The following is a 23,314-nucleotide window of genomic DNA, read 5'->3' as shown; positions in this document are numbered from 1 at the left end:
GGACATTTTTACACATGCTAATTTTCGTGCAAAAAGTTATAATTTTTTAAAAGAAGTAAAACCTATATAAGTTGGGTATCATTTTAATCATATGAACCTACAGAATAAACAGAAGGTCTCAATTTTACTGAAAAGTGCACTGCGTGAAATTGAAAGCCATCAAAATCTACAAAATGGTGTTTTGTTTTTTCAATTTTGCCCCACAAAATTTTTTATTTATTTTTGTTTTGCCATAGATTTTGTGGTGAAATGATTGATGTGATTACAAAGTAAAATTGGTGGCGCAAAAAACAAGCCCTTATATGGGTCTGTAGATGGAAAATTGGAAGCTTTATGATTTTTAGAAGGGGAGAAGGAAAAAACAAAAGTGCAATAATGAAAAATGGCCAGTCCTCAAATGGTTAATAACCACTTAGCACCAGGTCCATTGAAGGCAGTTGCGATGCATTGAACATAGCTGTTTGCCTCCACGTGGCCAGACACATTTTCTTGGTGGCAAGGCCTACCATATATACTTCCTTGCTTCTGCCTTAGTAAAAGTCCTTGCTCCTTTATATAGTTACCATAGCAACCTACATGGTTGCTGCCTAGCTAACACTTTGCACCCAGCCCGTCGCACGGCTTCTTACTTTTTGGCAGCTGCAAACACCAAATGTTATGCCTCATTGCTCAGTACTAACAGGAGCAGGGACTTGAACAGGAGTGCCTGCTCCTGTATGGATTCACCTGAAACTAATGCCTAAAGTTTACTTTAGAACACACAACTCCAACTGGCCACGCCAATTGTGTCCACCTCTCATTATATGTGTTGTGTCCCGGTACTGCATCTTATACGGTGCCTATGTATGTGTGGGTCCACATAGCCAGAGTCCCTAGGACGTAGGGATTCCTGTGATGTAGTCTACCCCTTGTCACCTCTATTCCAGCTCATAGACCAGTAATTTATGTAAAGGTAATGTAAATACATTAATATATATGTAAATAAATGGTTAGTTACCGGTTCCATAGCGTTGCAGGACCTGCGGGTCACATGACTAGGTAAACTCTATGGTATTAAGCTTAAGGACCTTTGGAGGCCCTGTGACGTAAGCAATCCCATTGTAATGGTGAGTGACAGATGTTCGGACCAATCGGATTCGCCACGCCCCCTGCCCATATATGGGAGCGGCGACCATCTTCTCTCTCTCTTCCTCCTGTACTCCTGACGTGGAAAGACCTGTACAGCAACTAACGCAGTGAGTTAGGCCCGAGCCTTGCGGCAACGGCTGAGTAATCCAGAATATAGAGTGTATCAACACCCAGACACTCTGCAGCATCACCGGACCTAATATAACCCCTAAATCCGGACGGATCTGCAAATATCTACCCTAAATTCAGAGACTGTCTAAATAGCAAGGTCCGCAACAACTGTCAGTCACTAAGTAATATAAGGACTGTTTGTACGTGACTGTTACTGTGCCTTGGATGTATCGCAAGCACTTAAGTAAAGTTGTTCAAGTTCAATCTCCTTGTGGACCTTCAGTCATTTCATGCACCAATCGTTACTGGGAAGGGCGGCAATAGGCCAGAGCATTGCCTCAGCCTGGCGTCACGAACTATAGGTTTAACATTAACCCCTCATATACCGATACTATACCACCACTACCATACACCCCCCCAAGGGCTACCACATATGCATAGTGCCAGGACACACTATAACGGGGTACTCCGCTGCTCAGAGTTTGGAACAAACTGTTCAGAATGCTGGAGCCAGCGCCTGGAGCTTGTGACGTCATAGCCCCGGGACAGCCATAGACTTGCATTGAGGGGGAGGGGCGTGATGTCATGAAGGGGTGGAGCTATGACACCACGAGCTCCCGGCGCCGGCTCCAGCATTCAGAACAGTTTGTCCCCCTTTAAGGACTAGTATATAACATCATTGTAGGCAACTTGATTCCAAACACTATTTTATACACAAAAAGCAAGTCGCATACATCATAACAAAAAGTATATCTTAATTTCTTCACTTTAAAAACAAAGGAGTACGTAATAATTTTAGATATTTAAAAATGCTTCAGACAGAAAATGCCAGTACAGTGCCACGTGTACAAATCAATTGTTTAATGCCTATTGGGTATTGCTTGACCTCCTATATAAAGTTACAAGCCACAAACTACTTATACAGAGCAGAATGGTAACCCAGGGTACCTGCAATATGTATAACTCACTACCACCATAATGACCTATGTAATCCGGCCGTTCACCCAACTATCCTATATATAAGCAGACAATTGTAATGTGAATAACTCAACCATACTAGGTAGGCACTGCGCTCTGGACCCCTCTTAAACATCTAAAAGTATTATATACTCCTTGTTTTCAAAGTGATAATGCCTTAAATTGTGGATTTGGACAAATCCGAAATTATGGCAAATTTAGAATCGGTTTACTCATCTCTACTAGTCAATACAAAAGGTCAGGCTACCACTATTGCACTGTATCCGATACTCTTCATACAAAGCCATATGGAAATAAAGTGTAGGCTTCAAGTAACTTTGAGGTTGTCTCATAGGAGGTGTCATATACAGTGGTCCCTCAACATACAGTGGTAATCCGTTCCAAATGGATCATCGTTTATTGAAACCATCGCATGTTGAGGGATCCGTGCAATGTAAAGTATAGGACAGTGGTCTACAACCTGCGGACCTCCAGATGTTGCAAAACTACAACACCCAGCATGCCCGGACAGCCAACGGCTGTCCGGGCATGCTGGGAGTTGTAGTTTTGCAACATCTGGAGGTCCGCAGGTTGAAGAACACAGGTATTGGAGACTATACTCACGAGTCCCCGCCGCTGCGGACCATCACCGCTCGTCACCACTGCCCTGGATGTCGCCTTCCATCGCTGTCCCCGATGCTCCGGCAAGGCCTCTGCTTCCCCGGCATCCTCGCTCTCCGTCGCCGCCATCAAGTCGCTACGCACGCCGCTCCTATTGGATGACGGGACGGCGTGCGCAGCGACGTGATGACGACGATGGAGAGCGCTGACGATGCAGGGGATCCCAAAGAGGATGCGCCGGAGCCCCGAGGACAGGTAAGTGATCGTCAGCGGACCACACGGGGCACCTGAAGCAGTCTGCGCTGCCGAATAGCCGTTTATGCGATGGCCCCGACATACAAAAGCATCATATGTTGATGCTGCCTTCAACATGCGATGGCCTCTGAGAGGCCATCGTATGTTGAAATGATCGTATGTCGGGGCCATCGTAGGTCGGGGGGTCACTGTATTTAGATACAGGTGATGTCATGTATACTAGCAGACATGTCTGTATTAGTGGGGCTTTTGAGCAAGAAAAAAAAATAATAATAAGTAGGCAACCTTTTAAATCTCAAACTTCATAATAGAGTATGAGCCGAATTTCTGAACAGAATTGTCTGAATGCGCTCGTAAATTGTTCGGGTGACTCTCGCAGCTCTGCAGAGTTGCAATTTTCAGAAAACTTCAAAGATAATTCCATACAGCTCAGTTCAAACAATATTTTTTTTTTTCTTTCCCCTTTTTATCCTGATCAAAAAATTCTCTGTGAAATGCTCCATTAATTGTCGGCTTTGAAGAAATAGTAATGCAGCATTTTGGGAAGTCTGCTAAATAAAATGATGCAGCAGATTTTGTGAAGTTGAATGGAAAGTTTTATATTTTAATAAACCTGAAAGCAATTTACAAAACAACTTCTATGGTGAGGCTATTTATGTAAAGCTCCTAATTTAAAAATCCCCACAGGGTATTCCAGATGCTCAAAGGGTTTTCTGGTTTTATGCAAATAAACTTTAGGTAAATGTTCACACGTCCCATATAGTGCCTTGCATAAGTATTCACCCCCCTTGGACTACATTTTGTCATGATATAACCACTGATTCAAGTTTATTTCATTGCAATTTTAAGTAATGAACCAACACCAAATAGTCCAGTATTTGGAAGTGGGGGGCGGGAATATTACATGGATTTAAAAATTATTTACAAATGAAAAAACTGATAAGTGTCGATGCATATGTATTAACCCCCTTCACTGTGAAAACCCCTAACAAAGATCTGGTGGGACCAATTACCTTCATAGGTCATATGTGCAACGCACATACTGTCATTCGTAAGTAGGGTCCACCTGTCTGCAATTTAAACTCAGTACAAGTACGCCTGTTCTGTGAAGGCATCAGAGTTTGTTAGGGAGCATTACTGAACAAACAGCAGCATGAAGACCAAGGAGCTCCCCAAACTGCTCAGGAATAAGGTTGTAAGCAGGGTTAGGGTATGAAAAAATATTCCAAGCTTTGAACATCTCACAGAGTGGCATAAAATCCATAATCAGAAAATGGAAAGAATATGGCACAACCGCTAACCTACCAAGACAAGGCCGCCCATCCACACTGGTAAGCCGGGCAAGAAAAAAAATAATCAGAGAAGCAACCAAGACACCCATGGTAACTCTGAGAGGATCTGCAACGATCAACAACAGATGTGGGAGAATTTGTCCCCAAGACAACTATTAGTCATCTACTCCACAAATTTGGCCTTTATGGATGGTCATTGTTGAAAGTGAGTCCTAAGAATTCTCGTTTGGAGTTTGCCAGAAGCCATGTGTAAGACACAGCTAACACGTAGAATAAGGTGCTCTGGTCAGATGAGATCAAAATGTAACTTTTTGGGCTCAGTGCAGAATGCTATGTGTGGTGGAAACCCAATACTGCCCATCACCCTGAGCGCAGCATCCCAACATTGATACATGGTGGTGGTAGAATCATGCTATGGGCATGCTTCTCTTCAGCAGGTACAGGGAAACTGTCAGAATGCTCCCATATAGTTTCTAGGCCCCCTCTGTGCTACAATATAGTAGTTAGGCCCCTAACACTGCCCACATATAGTAGTTACTGCTCCCAATTCTGGTGAGGCCTCAACTACCAAGAAGACACAGGCCTGCGTGGCCCACAAAAACTATCAAGGTGGCAAAATTTTGCCTGCGTGCCTTGTAATTGACATGTGTGCTCTAAACCTAAAGGTTCACAGCATTTTTGTATAGTCTGGGCTCTGTTGCGACTCCCAGAGAATTGCTTATAGAGAATTACAGCCCTATTTTAAAAATGTCATCAGATATTACTTTAGTCCATGGAAATTATGAAAAACTCAGATTATTTTTTTGTGATCTTATCTGTGTGAACCTCATTGAATAAAGAGCGAGAACAACATGTTTCAATGAATGAAGATCATTGACATTACTGAGCTTAATTCCCCAGAAAACAAATATTTCCTGCTTGGAAAAAAAAAAAAGTTCACGGACGTTAAATCATTGGGTGATGAATGCAGTAAAGTGTAGACTTAGAAGTGTTATCAGCTCTTTAGACTGAATCTCTATTAGAAACTAATTATAATTGACCTTTCAGGATGGAAGTTCTGCAATTTTAGTGTTATAAGCAACATGGAAAATGTAATTAAAGTTTTATGGGAAGCAAAATAACTGAAAGGAACCATCGCGGGGAGTAACGTTCACGCCGGGTCTGCGATTAATCATCAATGGTCATTTGTGTTAAGAGCAGGGTCATTACTTTGTTGTGACGCACACATCTACAATGCAAGGTCACTTACATGATTGTATATATTTTCAGACCCGGCCCAGGTCCACTATAAGCCAGCTGTCATACCCCACATAGCAGCTGGCCATTTCACTCTTCTCCTGGGCTATGTTGGTGTTCTATTATTTTATGCTTCTGGTGGCAGGCTTGTATAAGAGGGCTCTTGACTATAGGCTCATGCATATCACTGTATTGTAACTCAGCAGCAGCTGTATATTTAGAGCTTAGGTCAGTGTCGGACCCCAACCGGCTGGATCAGGAAATCCTTTACTAAAGTAAACTAGCAATGATATGGGGGCACTCTGACTGATGAAGAGTAGGCCAGCACATTGAGGTATTGTGGCTGCTCAGTGGTTAGCATTGTTGTCTTAACCCCTTAAGGACTCAGCCCATTTTGGCCTTAAGGACTCAGACAATTAAATTTTTACGTTTTCATTTTTTCCTCCTCGCCTTCTAAAAATCATAACTCTTTTATATTTTCATCCACAGACTAGTATGAGGGCTTGTTTTTTGCGCAACCAGTTGTCCTTTGTAATGACATCACTCATTATATCATAAAATGTATGGCGCAACCAAAAAACACTATTTTTGTGGGGAAATTAAAACGAAAAACGCAATTTTGCTAATTTTGGAAGGTTTTGTTTTCACGCCGTACAATTTATGGAAAAAATTACATGTGTTCTTTATTCTGAGGGTCAATACGATTAAAATGATAGCCATTATTATGTACTTTTATATTATTGTTGCGCTTAAAAAAAATCACAAACTTTTTAACCAAATTAGTACGTTTATAATCCCTTTATTTTGATGACCTCTAACTTTTTATTTTTCCGTATAAGTGGCGGTATGGGGGCTCATTTTTAGCGCCATGATCTGTACTTTTTTTGATACCACATTTGCATATAAAAAACTTTTAATACATTTTTTATAATTTTTTTTTTAAATAAAATGTATTATAAAAGTAGGAATTTTGGACTTTTTTATTTTTTTTTCGTTCACGCCGTTCACCGTACGGGATCATTAACATTTTATTTTAATAGTTCGGACATTTACGCACGCGGCGATACCAAATATGTCTATAAAAAATGTTTTTTACGCTTTTTGGGGGTAAAATAGGAAAAAACGGACGTTTTACTTTTTTATTGGGGGAGGGGATTTTTCACTTTTTTTTTACTTTTACTTTTACATTTTTTTACATTTTTTTTTACACTTGAATAGTCCCCATAGGGGACTATTCATAGCAATACCATGATTGCTAATACTGATCTGTTCTATGCATAGGACAGAGAACAGATCAGTGTTTTCGGCGATCTTCGGCTCTGGTCTGCTCGATCACAGACCAGAGCAGGAGACGCCGGGAGCCGGACGGAGGAAGGAGAGGGGACCTCCGTTCGGCGTTCTGAAAGATCGGATCCCCGCAGCAGCGCTGCGGGCGATCCGATCCTTCATTTAAATCGCGAACTGCCGCAGATGCCGGGATCTGTATTGATCCCGGCACCTGAGGGGTTAATGGCGGACGCCCGCGAGATCGCGGGCGTCGGCCATTGCCGGCGGGTCCCTGGCTGCGATCAGCAGCCGGGATCAGCCGCGCATGACACGGGCATCGCTCCGATGCCCGCGGTTATGCTTAGGACGTAAATGTACGTCCTGGTGCGTTAAGTACCACCTCACCAGGACGTACATTTACGTCCTGCGTCCTTAAGGGGTTAAAGGGGTATTCCAGGAAAAAACTTTTTTTTTTTTTAACAACTGGCTCCGGAAAGTTAAACAGATTTGTAAATTACTTCTATTAAAAAATCTTAATCCTTCCAATAGTTATTAGCTTCTGAAGTTGAGTTGCTGTTTACTGTCTAACTGCTTTCTGATGACTCACTTCCCGGGAGCTGTCCAGCTCCTATGGGGATATTCTCCCAACATGCAAGGGATATTCTACCATCATGCACAGCTCCCGTGACATGACATCATCATTGAGCAGTTAGACAGAAAACTTTAGAAGCTAATAACTATTGGAAGGATTAAGATTTTTTAATAGAAGTAATTTACAAATCTGTTTAACTTTCCGGAGCCAGTTGATATATAAAAAAAGTTTTTGCCTGGAATACCCCTTTAAAGTGCTGGGGTCTTGAGTAAAATTTGCATTAAGGCCCTAACCTACCTTGTGACATTAAAAAAAACCTGCATCTTCTTATATGCCTTTGGTCCTATGTATTGAAATAAAATTGTGCAACACATTTCAGGTCAGGAACTGCTCCATCCCTTGGGTGACATAAAGTCATCAAGAGTGGTTACTCTTTGCAACCATCTTGCAGCTTGACAAGCTTAAAGGGGCAGTCTACCCCTAGACATATTATCGCCTATCCAAAGAAGAGGGGATAAGATGTGGGATTGCGAGGGGTCCAGCTGCTGGGTCCCTGTCGTGCAGTAATAACTCAATTATGAATTATGGCCATAAAAAATATGAATTATGAAAAAACATTTATTATGAAAATGATCAAAAATATTACAATTTTGACCTGGTAAATTGTAGACAAAGCCAATCAATGCAATTCACATGTGACAAGCGATAATCGGGGAAAAAAGGACCTTGGAGAGGCACTGCTGGTTCCAAATGGGATATAATAAACCAAAGCCAGAGATGAAGGTGTACAAAACACTGGAAGGTTTATTGAAAGTAAATAAAACAATTAAAATGGAGATTACGCATTTCGGGGGAGCCACCCACTTCTTCAGATCAGTATGCACACAGTGGGTACAGACAGGCTTTAAATAGTTACAAAAAAGGGTGCCAAGCCCATTGTGGGAGGGGCCAAAATCACATGGTACAGAGTTGGAATAGTTAGAAATAACCATAAAATTAAACATCTGCATTAAAAATATAAACACTTATAATTGTAAATAAATGAATACATGCATTACATAATAATAATTCAGTGTGTTACTGTAAACATGGCAAATATGTGCCAGTGGTGAGAACATCCGGACTGCAGATGAAAACATCCGGAATGCAGATGTAAATAACATGACATCAGAGGCGGCAGTCAGCTGTGTGCTGCTGCGCTTGCGAGCGACGTCCTGAGCGCAGAGAGGTGTAGCCACGGACGTGTCGTTAAGGGGCGACTGTCACGAGACCTCTATCACCCAATCAGCAGGAAGGATATACAGGCAGGTTATGTGTATGCTGTCAGCGCTGACATTCCATCCACATTATCCAATTTAGTCTTAATTAATGGAATACCATTTTTGGGTTTCTTACCAAGTCTAAGTAAGAATCTAGTTTCCATTCCTAGGAAAGCTGAATGGTCCATAATCGCATCGCCATGGGTAATCATAGTCTGTACCTTGTGATCAATCCGGCCTCTTTCAGTGGCAGACTTCTTTGTCTGCAGGGCCCCGTCAGGGGGGTACAGCCAGTACACCTGGGCCCCGCTGCCACCCCCCTGCAGCAGCAAAAGCACAGAAGCAGAAGACTGCTGTGCGAACAGCGGTCTCCTGCTTCTGGATGTACAGTACGCAAATTGCGTACATAATGAACGTACAGGCTATAGCATTTTCCAGCTCCTGTATGTACATTACACAAATGGCTTATGCAATGTACGTACAAGAGCATACATTGTGCTGCAGGCCGCGTGATGATGTCATTTCATCACGCAGTCTGCTGGAGAAGTCCCACGCCGCTCCGGAGGATGCTGACAGCCCGGCCTCAGCGCAGGATCGGGGGAAAGGTGATTATTTTTTTTTTTTCTAGAAAATCTTATTTTATGTGGAGGCATTATTATATAACTGGGTTCAGTATTACCTCACTGGGGGCATTACCTGTGTGGAGGCATTATTTCCTAACTGGGGGCATTTTTACCTAACTGGAGCATTTCCTATTTGGGGGCATTAATACCTAACTGGAGACATTACCTATGTGGGAGCATTATTACCTAACTGAGGGCATTGTCTATGTGAGGGCATTATTACCTAAATGGGGACATAAATTAACTGGGGGCATTATTACCTAATTGGGGGCATTATTACTCAACTGGGGGAATTACCTACCTGGGGGACACTACCTACCTGGGGGCACTACCTACCTGGGGGCATGACCTACATGGGGGAACTATCTACTAGGGTCAGTATGTACTGGGGGCATTACTTACCTGAGGGCACAGCCTACCAGGGACCGCTATCTACTGGGGGCACTACTAAGCTGGGAGGGACAGTACCTACTACTTACTGGAGGCATTACCTGCTACCTACCTACTAAGGGCACTATCAACTCGGCGCATTACCTAGTATCTATCTACAGGGGGCACTACCTACTGGGGCATTACCTACCACCTAGCAGAGGCACAACCTACTATCTACCTAATGGGGGCATTAATTAATAGGGGAAGGGAAATTACCTACCCACCACCACTCAATCCCGCTACCCTTTCCCCCAACACACTAACCTACTCCCTAGGACACCAAGGAGGAGCATTATTGGGGCACTGAGAGTAGGGCATCGGGCCTAAAGCTGCGTAAGGGGCCCCAAAATTTCTGATGGCAGCCCTGTCTGTCTGTCTAAGTCTTTCCTCTGAGTGTATCTCTTTCTTTGTGTCTTTGTGTGTGTAACATCTGGTTTAACAGGCTTTTTAATTAGTTAGACACACCCTCCTAAATTGGAAGTCCCCAATGAATGTATACTGGGTGTGTACATATGGTAATGACTATGACATCACTATAATAGCCAGAATGCATTTCTGGTTGGTGTAATGTCAACTACTTATACGCTATGGGGTGCTATTGCATAGGAAATCAGTATCATTATTATTATTAAGGGTTAACTGTCCAAAGTTGGCTTCAAACCCACATTCCACACATGAAGCGTGGAACCCTAAATCAGAAGTATGGGTGTCACGATGCCGGCTGGCAGGTAGTGGATCCTCTGTGCCAGAGAGGGATGGCGAGGACCGCGCTAGTGGACCGGTTCTAAGCCACTACAGGTTTTCACCAGAGCCCGCCGCAAAGCGGGATGGTCTTGCTGCGGCGGTAGTGACCAGGTCGTATCCACTAGCAACGGCTCACCTCTCTGGCTGCTGAAGATGCTGAAGATAGGCGCGGTACAAGGGAGTAGGCAGAAGCAAGGTCGGACGTAGCAGAAGGTCGGGGGCAGGCGGCAAGGATCGTAGTCAGGGGCAACGGCAGGAGGTCAGGAACACGGACTAGGAACAGACAAGGGAACGCTTTCACAAGGCACAAGTGCAACAAGATCCGGCAAGGGAGTGCAAGGGAGGAGACTAGATATAGGGAAGTGCACAGGTGATCACACTAATTGGTAATTGGGAGATTGGGCCAGGCACCATCATAGGTGCACTGGCCCTTTAAATAGCAGAGACCCGGCGCGCGCGCGCCCTAGGGAGCGGGGCCGCGCGCGCCGGGACAGGACCGACGGAGAGCGAGTCAGGTACGGGGACCGGGGTGCGCATCGCGAGCGGGCGCCACCCGCATCGCGAATCGCATCCCGGCTGGAGGCGGAACCGCAGCGCACCCGGTCAGTGGATCTGACCGGGGCGCTGCAGCAACAAGGATGAGGCGAGCGCTCCGGGGAGGAACGGGGACCCGGAGCGCTCGGCGTAACAGTACCCCCCCCCTTGGGTCTCCCCCTCTTCTTGGGGCCAAAGAACCGGAGGAAAAAAAACTCGATTTTTCCGTGATGAGGTCCGATGCACATTAGGAGGGGTTCTGTGTGAAAACGCACGAGACAGTCCAATCTTTTATTGTAAAAACAATAGATGTAGAGGGGTCTGGCGAGACTGGTCACAGGAACGTAGAACCTGTTGATAAGAGAGGCCAAAAAAATTTTTCCTGCAGATCCGGAATCCAAGACGAGCATAGTAGAGAAGGAGAAGGTAGAGGCAGATATCCGCACAGGCACAGTAAGGCGTGGAGAAGCAGAGTTGACATCAAGAACTGTGTCACCTTTGTGCGGAGTCAGCGTACGTCTTTCCAGGCGGGGAGGACGGATAGGACAATCCTTCAGGAAGTGTTCGGTACTAGCACAGTACAGGCAGAGATTCTCCATGCGGCGTAGTGTCCTCTCTTGAGGTGTCAAGCGAGACCGGTCAACTTGCATAGCCTCCGCGGCGGGAAGCACAGGAACAGATTGCAGAGGACCAGAGGAGAGAGGAGCCGGGGAGAAAAAACGCTTCGTGCGAACAAAGTCCATATCCAGGCGGAGCTCCAGACGCCATCCGGAAGAACGCATGTCAATGCGAGTGGCAAGATGAATGAGTTCATGTAGGTCAGCAGGAGTCTCTCGTGCGGCCAGAACATCTTTAATGTTGCTGGATAGGCCTTTTTTAAAGGTCGCGCAGAGAACCTCACTATTCCAGGACAACTCGTAAGCAAGAGTACGGAACTGAATGGCGTACTCGCCAACGGAAGAAACACCCTGGGCCAGGTTCAGCAGGGCAATCTCGGCTGAAGAAGCTCGGGCAGGTTCCTCAAAGACACTTCGAATTTCCGAGAAGAAGGAGTGTACAGAGGCAGTGACGGGGTCATTGCGGTCCCAGAGCGGTGCGGCCCATGACAGGGCTTTTCCAGACAGAAGGCAGAACACGAAAGCCACCTTAGACCTTTCAGTAGGAAACTGGTCCGACATCATCTCCAAGTGCTGGGAACATTGCGAAAGAAAGCCACGGCAATACTTAGAGTCCCCATTAAATTTGTCCGGCAAGGACAGGCGGAGGCTAGGAGTGGCCACTCGCTGCGGAGGAGGTGCAGGAGCTGGCGGAGGAGAAGACTGCTGGAGAAGTTGCGACTGAAGTTGGTGCGAAATGGTGGACATTTCCGACAGCTGACGGGTTAGAAGGGCGATCTGTCGGGCTTGCTGGGCGGCCACCGTGGCGAGGTCAGCGACAACTGGCAGAGGAACTTCAGCGGGATCCATGGCCGGATCTACTGTCACGATGCCGGCTGGCAGGTAGTGGATCCTCTGTGCCAGAGAGGGATGGCGAGGACCGCGCTAGTGGACCGGTTCTAAGCCACTACAGGTTTTCACCAGAGCCCGCCGCAAAGCGGGATGGTCTTGCTGCGGCGGTAGTGACCAGGTCGTATCCACTAGCAACGGCTCACCTCTCTGGCTGCTGAAGATGCTGAAGATAGGCGCGGTACAAGGGAGTAGGCAGAAGCAAGGTCGGACGTAGCAGAAGGTCGGGGGCAGGCGGCAAGGATCGTAGTCAGGGGCAACGGCAGGAGGTCAGGAACACGGACTAGGAACAGACAAGGGAACGCTTTCACAAGGCACAAGTGCAACAAGATCCGGCAAGGGAGTGCAAGGGAGGAGACTAGATATAGGGAAGTGCACAGGTGATCACACTAATTGGTAATTGGGAGATTGGGCCAGGCACCATCATAGGTGCACTGGCCCTTTAAATAGCAGAGACCCGGCGCGCGCGCGCCCTAGGGAGCGGGGCCGCGCGCGCCGGGACAGGACCGACGGAGAGCGAGTCAGGTACGGGGACCGGGGTGCGCATCGCGAGCGGGCGCCACCCGCATCGCGAATCGCATCCCGGCTGGAGGCGGAACCGCAGCGCACCCGGTCAGTGGATCTGACCGGGGCGCTGCAGCAACAAGGATGAGGCGAGCGCTCCGGGGAGGAACGGGGACCCGGAGCGCTCGGCGTAACAATGGGGATTAAGTGTGACACTTGGTTTCTCCATACATCTTGGGGCCTAGTCGAATATATCCCAGCTATACATTTATTGGAAAGAGACATAGATCTAGATTACAATTGATGTCTCCAACACAGATATGTGAATGTTTATCTGTCCAGTCAAATGGATAATTAATTGTTAGTCAGAATAACATCCACAAGACTGGCTAACTAGCCCTCTCATCTGTCTTATCTAAACAGCCATAAATATCTAAAGAGACAACAAGTATTCTTCTTCCAGACTGGCACTTGTAGAGAAGAACTTTAAAATACACTGTGGTCTATTTAGAATATACAACATAGCGGACACATCATGCTATTATTCTATTAAACATAGTGATTCATTTTTGGGGCCTACAATAAGTATGACATACTTATTGTCTCCTGCATGGAGCGAACTCCGCTCTGTGCCGGATTACGAGCGACCACAGCCATCACATCCCCTCCATATATTTCCCATAGACATTAATGGAGGGGACATGACAACCATGGCTGCCTGAAGTCTAGCACAGCGAGCATTCTGAACATAAATGTTCAGAATGCCAGGGTCCTTTAGATAGGGGATAAGATGTCTTGGGGCAGAGTGCCCCTTTAAGGCTGGGGCTGCAAAGCACCTTTGGTCGAGTGACGGTAAATCTCATCCACAAGGCACAACAAACGAAATATTTTGCCTGACTTTATTACAATAGTCACTTGGCTACTATCAAAATAGCCAAGTCATAGAGAAGTCGCAAGCAAGTCTCTCTCAGTCGTATGCAACTTGCATTGAGGTCAATGGTGGTAGGTGCGACTTGCAACCTTTGACAAAAAATACAGCAAAAATTTATTTTTGTGACGTCGCTGTGTAGCGCTAGCCTAAAGCATGTTTACTTATATCTCCATATTAGTTACTTCTGTCTGTTTATATGTTTTCCCTTAACCAGTAGCAACCCCCTTTTGTACTGAAATAGTTATGTGGTGGGCACCCTGGGTGTTGTATGCTGGCTAAAGTAATGGTGACAGACAAACAGTTTGCGACGCCAGGGCAGTGTTAACCTCCATGCTCCGAGGGTAGTAGCTTCCTGGGCAAAGTGCTGGGGTAATAAGGACCACAGATGCAGGGTTACGAAAACAACTTATTTTTACTCAGGAGCGTGCAAAAATATACAGGAAAGGATCAATCAGTAGTGCAAAGTTCACAGAAGTGCTGCAGGGATAACAGTTTCTTTAGGGCACTATGTGACTTGTAGTCCTTGCTGACTAACTGACTTCTTGCTTACTTAGTTATGTTTAGACTGTACTGGCTTCAAGTTGCTTAACTGTTAGGAGACTTGGGATCTTACAGACACTGATTTTATACTTCACCTGGGAATCCTAAAGTAGGGCTTACTGCCAGACTGGACCTATCAGGACTGGAGGTGCTCAAGGATTTCTTTCTCCTGTTATCCTTTCGGAACTTAGCTTGCCAGAAATTGGACAGCACAAGGTCTGGTCAGCTGAATCCTAGGATGATTGCTGCAGCTCTGGAACAGAATTAGTGCTGCGACTAGATCTTCTTAGGCCTGTCCTCATGTAGTGAGGTTCAGGTCCACAGCAGAGGTCTAGAGGTGACCTCCACTCTCCTCACAACTCTTTCCCTGACTGAACTAACTCTGCCCTGTCTAGCAGACTTGCGGGAGGCAGGGCAGCAGCCCTGGTTGACTAGAAGAAAGCATGTGATCCCCTAAGCACCCTCCTGCACAAACAGGTTAACCCCTTAGGGCACACCAGTAGGAAATTTGCATAGAAAATATAATACAAGGCAATAAATCATACATTAAACTGAGTAGTGGGCCCAGAGCAGACACATTAGGTGACATTCACCTGACGGGACAGGAAGACAGGTGTGTTGTGCACTGGGACACTACAGTTAATTATGCTGTGCTATGTCCGTGCATTAGAACATTTAATAACCCATTATATTTAACAACCCATTGGCAGAAAGATACATTAGCGATAAGAAGGGTAGACAGGATGTACCCATATGTAAGAAATGGGAAATCAGGAACAATTAATCCAGAAGACGAGGGGTTGATAGGGTCATCAAACCAGACCAAAGATCAAACCAGACCAAAAGATGGTGACAAATCCAAGGAGCAAAGTAAAAGGAAGTATGCAGATGAAAGTCAAAGGAAAAAACACACAGGACAGAGACAGCATCCAAGAAATGAGAACTGATACCTTGGAAAAACGGTGTACCTGCCAATAGGGTATAGAGAAGCGAAGAGAGGTATATAACAGGTTTTGTATTTATATGTATGTCTATAATTCTAAACATCCCTTATATCAGTTCCCAGACAGTTTCCAACTGGAGTGCCACCGCAGTCCAATGAGAAAAATGGTGACTAGACGAGCTAGTTCTCGGGTACAAGATGTGAGGTCTCCAGGTGCTTCCAACATCCAGTGATGCTGCCTGTGGCCACTAGAGGCTGGTAGCATCACTTTTTCTGAGACACGCACAATGACATCATCATGCACATCTCAAGAGTAGAAAAGCTCCCGTCAGCCTCTAGTGTCCACAGAAAGAAGGGGGAAGCTACCTATAAGGGCAAGCTAACTACAGGCGTGAAACAAACTACATACAGGGAGAAAACATTGGTTTAGTGTGGCCCACAATAAAAATGTGCCTAAAGCAGAAAAAGATTAGAAAACACCGAATTATATATATATAAGAATCTAAACCATGGAGTTAATATCATCATGAATACAAACATCTGGGTAAAAAAAAAAAAAAAAAAGAGTTTGGAAAGAGAGTGATTCCTACTAACATAAATATGTATGGAAATAAGTCCATTCGGTTCTAGAAATAACTATAGATATACATATAAATTAACGCATTACCATACACAATAGAAACAAATTAGTACAACACAGCTGCCTCATTATGAATGCATGCTTAAAAAGAAAGGGAAATTTATTAATAGGCTGCAAACTACTCATCATGGAAGGGCATTCCTTCCTGTTACAAATGTACAGATATTAACCATTTCATGACCATCCAAAAAAAAAAGAATTAAAAAAGAAAAAGGAAAATACATTCTTTGTAGTTTTGTTTTACATAGAAACATAGACTGTCAGCAGATAAGAACCATTTGGCCAATCTAGTCTGCTCAATATCCTGAATACTATTAATAGTCCCCGTCCCTATCTTTTTTGCAGGATAGCCTTATACCTATCCCATAGCCGTTGGCTGTCTGGGCATGTTGGGAATTGTTTCGCAACTTCTGGAGGGCCACAATTTGATACAAGTGATTAAAAAGAAGCAATTAAAACAAATATATGTATTATTCTTCACTCGTTCTAACTTACCACTAAAATATTAGGCTAAGAATAATAAATTAGAAATTTTGTAGCTGGGCGTACTGTTAATATTTAACAAGCGGGCCACAGCGATCTGTCTAATAATGTTGGGGGAGGGGGGATCTCCTCGAGGTGAAATTTGGACGATTAGACAATTTTGGGTAATTAGAGCCGCCTGTAATAGATGAAGAAAATTGCAGTAAAGTCTCATCTCACCGAAGGTTTGGCCGATGTTTAATTAAAGCTTCGTCTCTGTATAATACAGACTTTAATTTTGCTAAAGCAACAATACTGCGCTAATAAAATAAAAAACATCTTCAATTTATCTGAGACGATGGCACCTCTTAATAATGAGCAGCTTATGGGTTTGGAAACTTTTGGAAAATACATTTAAAGGGGTTATCTGACATAAGGTGACTTTACTTATTACCTGTCAGCCAGTAAAAGACATGCTAACAAAGGATCCGTGCTTGTGTTGGTGGTAAATGGCCATGTCCTGTGTCCCCCATCACGCTGCTCGCTTCTTTGCGTGAACTGGCTATTTCACTTCTGTTTCTGTGACCTTTCTCCAACTACAATCCCCAGGATCTCTTATTTCTAGGTGGAAGCTGACTTATGTCCCTCCCACACATCAACCACCCCACCCATTGCAGCACAACTAGGCTCCCTTCCATGCATGCTGTGCTTGAAACTACAATAAAAGCACCCACCCAGCGGTCGCTCCACACATGCATGTGGACGTGCTCCCTTTCAACACCTGACTGGTGATGCATTGTCTCTGGCTGCACTGCAACCTGGGAAAGGCGCGAGTCCACAATCATTTTGTATGCTGTTAAAAAACATTTTGCAGAAAAAAGATGGGAACACTTTCCTCAAATCTGGTCTTTTATAAGCTCATATATGGGAGCATAAATAGTGGTTACATGGTGTGTTCACAGTTGGATATACAACATTGTAGGATACAGTAAAAGAAGATATATTTATTGATACACAATGTATATGGCATCTGCCTGTAGGGCCCTTGCAGCAGTGCCAGTAGATAAATGATAAAAAAAATATACTAAAATCCAATAAAGTATATATATTATAATATAAATATATATAATATGATAAAAAAAATTGTACAAAACTTATATGGAAGTCCGTATTATACAATCTTAGAGTTTTATGCAGCCTTTGTGATTAAACTGTGTGCAAATGGTGTGCACATGCTGTGTGTTGTCCAATGTGTGAAGTCCTTGATATATGCAATCTGTATTGCTCAGAGAAGCTTAATTACGCAAAATTACGATAAGTAACAATTTTCACTATATATGCTCCCATATATGAGCTTATAAAAGACCAGATTTGAGGAAAGTGTTCCCCCATTTTTTTCATACAATTGCTCCCCAGGTCGCACAGGATACGCGACTTTATATACTAGTCCTCATCTGGCATTTTTAAGTTTTCAACTTGCTCTTGTGGTTTGAGCTATCTCTTTCATAAAAAAATGTTGTACTCACCTTTTCAAATCCCCTGCTGCTTTTGTGATGATTCACTTCTAAAGTCTATCTGCCTTTTTCAAAAACTTTTTATGTAATGTAGATAATAACATTATAAGTATATTTCTAATGTACATTGGTAAAAAAAAAAAAATTATATTTTTTTGGGGAAAAATGATGTCCCTGCAGATCTTGCCTGTGTGTCTCCTGTGCAGAGACAAAATACAGGAAGTGAGAGCAGGGCAAGCAGGGCTCTGTGCAGGCTCCTGGATTGTCAATCATCCTCATGTGTGATCTGGAAGCGTGTCACAGAGTCTCACTGCACAGAGCCCTGCTTGTCCTCAGTGCACAGAACCCTGCTTGTCCTCAGTGCACAGAGCCCCACTTGTCCTCAGTGCACAGAGCCCCACTTGTCCTCAGTGCACAGAGCCCTGCTTGTCCTCAGTGTACAGAGCCCTGCTTGTTCTCAGTGTACAGAACCCTGCTTGTCCTCAGTGTACAGAGCCCTGCTTGTTCTCAGTGTACAGAACCCTGCTTGTTCTCAGTGCAAAGAGCTCTGCTTGTTCTCAGTGTACAGAACCCTGCTTGTTCTCAGTGTACAGAGCCCTGCTTGTTCTCAGTATACAGAGCCCTGCTTGTCCTCAGTGTACAGAGCCCTGCTTGTCCTCAGTGTACAGAGCCCTGCTTGTCCTCAGTGTACAGAGTCCTGCTTGTCCTCAGTGTACAGAGTCCTGCTTTTCCTCAGTGTACAGAGCCCTGCTTGTCCTCAGTGTACAGAGTCCTGCTTGTCCTCAGTGTACAGAGTCCTGCTTGTCCTCAGTGTACAGAGCCCTGCTTGTCCTCAGTGTACAGAGCCCTGCTTGTCCTCAGTGTACAGAGTCCTGCTTGTCCTCAGTGCACAGAGCCCTGCTTGTCCTCAGTGCACAGACCCCTGCTTGTCCTGTGTACAGAACCCTGCTTGTCCTCATTGTACAGAGCCCTTCTTGTCCTCAGTGTACAGATCCCTGCTTGCCCTCAGTGTACAGATCCCTGCTTGTCCTCAGTGTACAGAGCCCTGCTTGTCCTCAGTGTACAGAGCCCTGCTTGTACTGTGTACAGAGCCCTGCTTGTCCTCAGTGTACAGAGCCCTGCTTGTCCTCAGTGTACAGAGCCCTGCTTGTCCTCAGTGTACAGAACCCTACTTGTCCTCAGTGTAAAGAGCCCTGCTTGTCCTCAGTGTACAGAGCCCTGCTTGTCTTCAGTGTAAAGAGCCCTGCTTGTCCTCAGTGTAAAGAGCCCTGATTGTCCTCAGTGTACAGAGCCCTGCTTGTCCTCAGTGCACACAGAGCCCTGCTTGTCCTCAGTGCACACAGAGCCCTGATTGTCCTCAGTGCACACAGAGCCCTGCTTGTCCTCAATGTGCAGAGCCCTGCTTGTCCTCAGTGTACAGAGCCCTGCTTGTCCTCAGTGTACAGAGCCCTGCTTGTCCTCAATGTACAGAGCCCTGCTTGTCCTCAGTGTACAGAGCCCTGCTTGTCCTCACTGTGCAGAGCCCTGCTTGTCCCGCTCACACTTCCTTTATTTTGTCTCTGCACAGAGACACACAGGCAATAGCTGCAGGGTCAAGCCAGGATTTTTTCACCCAAAAATATACAAATTTTAACCAATGTATGATACAAATATACAAATAATGGTATAATCTACATTATATAAAAGGTTTCTTGCAAATGACAGGTACATTTTAAAATCACCAGCCAATCATGTGATGACAGACCCCCAGCCCTCCACCGATTTTTTTTCTCACACTGCTTCAAAAATAAATCATCTCAACACGTGACCACAGTAGCCAATTATTGGCTGTGGCTTGGATGTCTTTGATGTCAACAAGTTTTACTAAGGCCAGAGTTTTGCTTTGTGGTCACTATGATGGCCATTTGTGGTGCAAGTACGTTGGCAGCCTGTCAAAATTGAATGTAGACCTATACAATGATGGGCAGGCAAAGGCAGCTATTGACTTAGTTTGGGTATTTTCCTGCACATATATACACGTTTTGACTCTAACTTGAGTGCTGCACTTTTGAGTCCAGGTAAAAACACCCACATATACTTACATGTATTAGTGGTGCACCAAATGCTTGAAGTTGTAGTTTTGCAACAGCTGGAGGCACACTGGTTGGAAAACCCTGGTTCAAGCACAATGAAACAAACCGACAGCTCACCGCCACTGAACTGCACCTGTGCGCGGGCCTGGTTAGCAGCGTCTCCAACCACGTGGGTATATTCAGGAAGGAACGGTCCAGCCCAGGATTGCAGGTAAAAGCAGGTAGACTTTATTGGGTCATAAACGGACAAAACATCAAAAAGCCGACGCGTTTCGGACCTATACCAGGTCCTTAGTCATGGCATACATGTCTTGTTAAAGTGCAGTGGTAAGGCCCCAATGTGTTTTTGTAAGTATCTGCAAACTGGATCATATACTTTGTGTGGGAGTGCACCTATATATATAAACGTATTTCTTTGATAGAATGTACGTTAAATATAAGTAAAGCTGCATTTCCACTTCTCTGTCCGAATCCTATATATATTTTTGTTTATATATATATATATATATATATATATATGTTTTGTTGTTTATAATCTTCTTTACAAAATGGTGTGTACTCTTGATTCCAGTACGGGTTTTCAGGTTCCGTTTTGGCTTTTCCAGCTTTCTCCTTATTTGATTGTTGAATGGTCATGTGACCTACCTATTTTATATAAATTGTGTGTTTTTTATTATATGTGTATGCCATGACTAAGGACCTGGTATAGGTCCGAAAAGCGTCGGCTTTTTGATGTTCTGTCCGTTTATGACCCAATAAAGTCTACCCGTTTTTACCTGCAATCCTGGGCTGGACCGTTCCTTCCTGTATAAACCCTGGTTCAAGGACACATCCTGGGCACTTGCAGTTGTGGCAATAAGGAGGTTAAACAATGTTTTTCGCTGTCGACACAAGGTTTCGCTCTGCTCCCCTCCCCGACTTCTATATAGGGCTGTCAGCAATTATAAGGGCGAACAACTGCTGACAGCTTCCCCTTTAAGATATCACAATTGGGAGACCTAGAAAAAAGCATAAAATAAGAGAATAGAAGCCCCCTTTAAAGTGTAACTGTAATTTCAAGTGACTTTTTAGGTAAACTGCTCTGTGTGTGTACATGGGGAGCAGCACTATTTCTGCCCATTATATAACTGGTGTTTTTTTCTGCAGATTTCTGCTCTGCAGGCTCCATCTCTAATTTGCAATTACTGGTGGGCGGAGCTCCCTCCTCCCCCCTCCCCCCCCCCCCCCCCCCTTCATAGACTAGTATTGACTTGCCTTGCAGACACAGGACAAAGCTGCGCTAATTTCTAGAGAAATATTGTAAAGGTTCTTATATTCCCTTGTACTATTGATTTATATGAAGTTTGACACACACTCGCTAAAATAAGATATTTAGCTGGCAATTATATAAGTGAAAAACAGCACAATTGATTTGCATTGAAAATAATTGGACCATCTAAAGTCCTTTTAACAAGTGTTAACATCTAAAGGACCCATAGACATACATAATGCAAATCTGAAGTTTTGATTTTGTGGTCAGGGAACTACCTTTTTTTTTCTTCCATGCGCGTAGCTGCGAAGAGAGAGGTGCTGTTTGGTAACTATAAAATCAAGTATATCTAGCAATTATCTGAGCTAGTGATTGTGTGTCTGTATACAAGAGTGTGACGTATACAAGTGAGTAAGTATAAAAGTGAAATGGACTTAAAATTTAAGGGACTTTAAATTCAGGGAGTTTAATTGAAATATTTGATTTTTTTTTTTTTACTGTTAATCCCCAAATCTAGTATGGCCTCCATGTTGGAAAATGCAGTCCAGTGCACAGGACTCAGCCCGAATGACAGGGCCTATTTAAACTACAAACATTTTTTGCCCTTTTTGCATGGTTGCTTTTCTGGATTATGAAATAAGAGTAAAAGAACTGAAGTCTGAGCCCATAATGAAGACACTTGTAAGTTATTATTTGCTGAGCAGACAAGATCTTGTTATATAGTGGTGGAGGATCAGCACATTATAAAGGCATAAAGGGCTTCTAGGATATCATGATCTGAAGTGTCTGTGACAACATGTGACAATACAACACCCTCCATACACTTTGTCTTGCCACCGCATACTCCAATTATCCTGCGGAACCTGCCAACCTTCTAATGAGAACATGGAAAGAGCCATTACCGGGATCAACAAGTCTAGGGAAGGCTGACACTGGTACATCTTAAGTTAAATCTATGAGCAGAAATGAGGCCAGAAGTAGAAAAAAAAAATTATATCATCATTATATCTAGAAGGATTGTGCGAGGCAAGAAAGATCTATCAATCTATCTATAGTAACTATAAACTATCCAGGCATTGCTTGTATGCCACAGTTATGTTATATTCTTGCTACTTTGCTCATCATGCTTGTATATTGCATTTAAAGGGGTACTCTGGTGCCAAACATGTTATCCCCTAACCACATAGTTCATAAGATCAAAAAAAACAAGAGTCCAGGTGTTTTTTGGATTTTTTAGGAAAACTGCCATTGCAGTTTGTGAGCCAAAGCTAAAAGTGTATTCAAAAGGAATAGGAAATATAAAGGAAGGAATTATACTTCTTCTCCCTGTTGGATCCACTTCTGACTTTGGCTCGTCCTTTGGTCAAATACCAATACCAACTACCTCCATATCCATAATATGGGTGACATTGCTGCCAGCTTCGTGCTACTCATCCACAACATCTAACAAATGCAGAAAACTACTGGTGACAATAATAAGTTAAAAAAAAAAACACCATATTCTATTCTGTATCTACTATAAAATACGAGTCGGCAAAATTCTCTGCGGAACAGAGGGCCACTGTTGGTAGCTCGAAATTTCCTGAAGTGCTGGACAGCTCCATTCCCTTGTATGCAGTATTATTGAAGGGTCTCCGCAAATGTCTTACAACAGGGGTGTCCAGGTTTTTTTTTCTGCAGTGGGACTCTTTTTCAGAGATGTATGTGTGGGCCGCAATCATATTTCACTGGTCTTACAATACATAGTAAAAAAAAATAAAAAACAACAACATTAAAATTAGATAAATATTTATTAGGAGTTTAAAATGAATATTTAAAGGGGTATTTCCCTGGAAAACTTTTTTTTTTAATCAACTGGTGCCAGAAAGTTAAACAGATTTGTAAATTACTTCTTTAAAAAAAAA

Source organism: Hyla sarda, chromosome 3 (assembly GCF_029499605.1).
Source record: "Hyla sarda isolate aHylSar1 chromosome 3, aHylSar1.hap1, whole genome shotgun sequence".
Lineage (NCBI taxonomy): Eukaryota > Metazoa > Chordata > Amphibia > Anura > Hylidae > Hyla > Hyla sarda.
Note: the sequence above shows the minus strand (reverse complement) of the source record.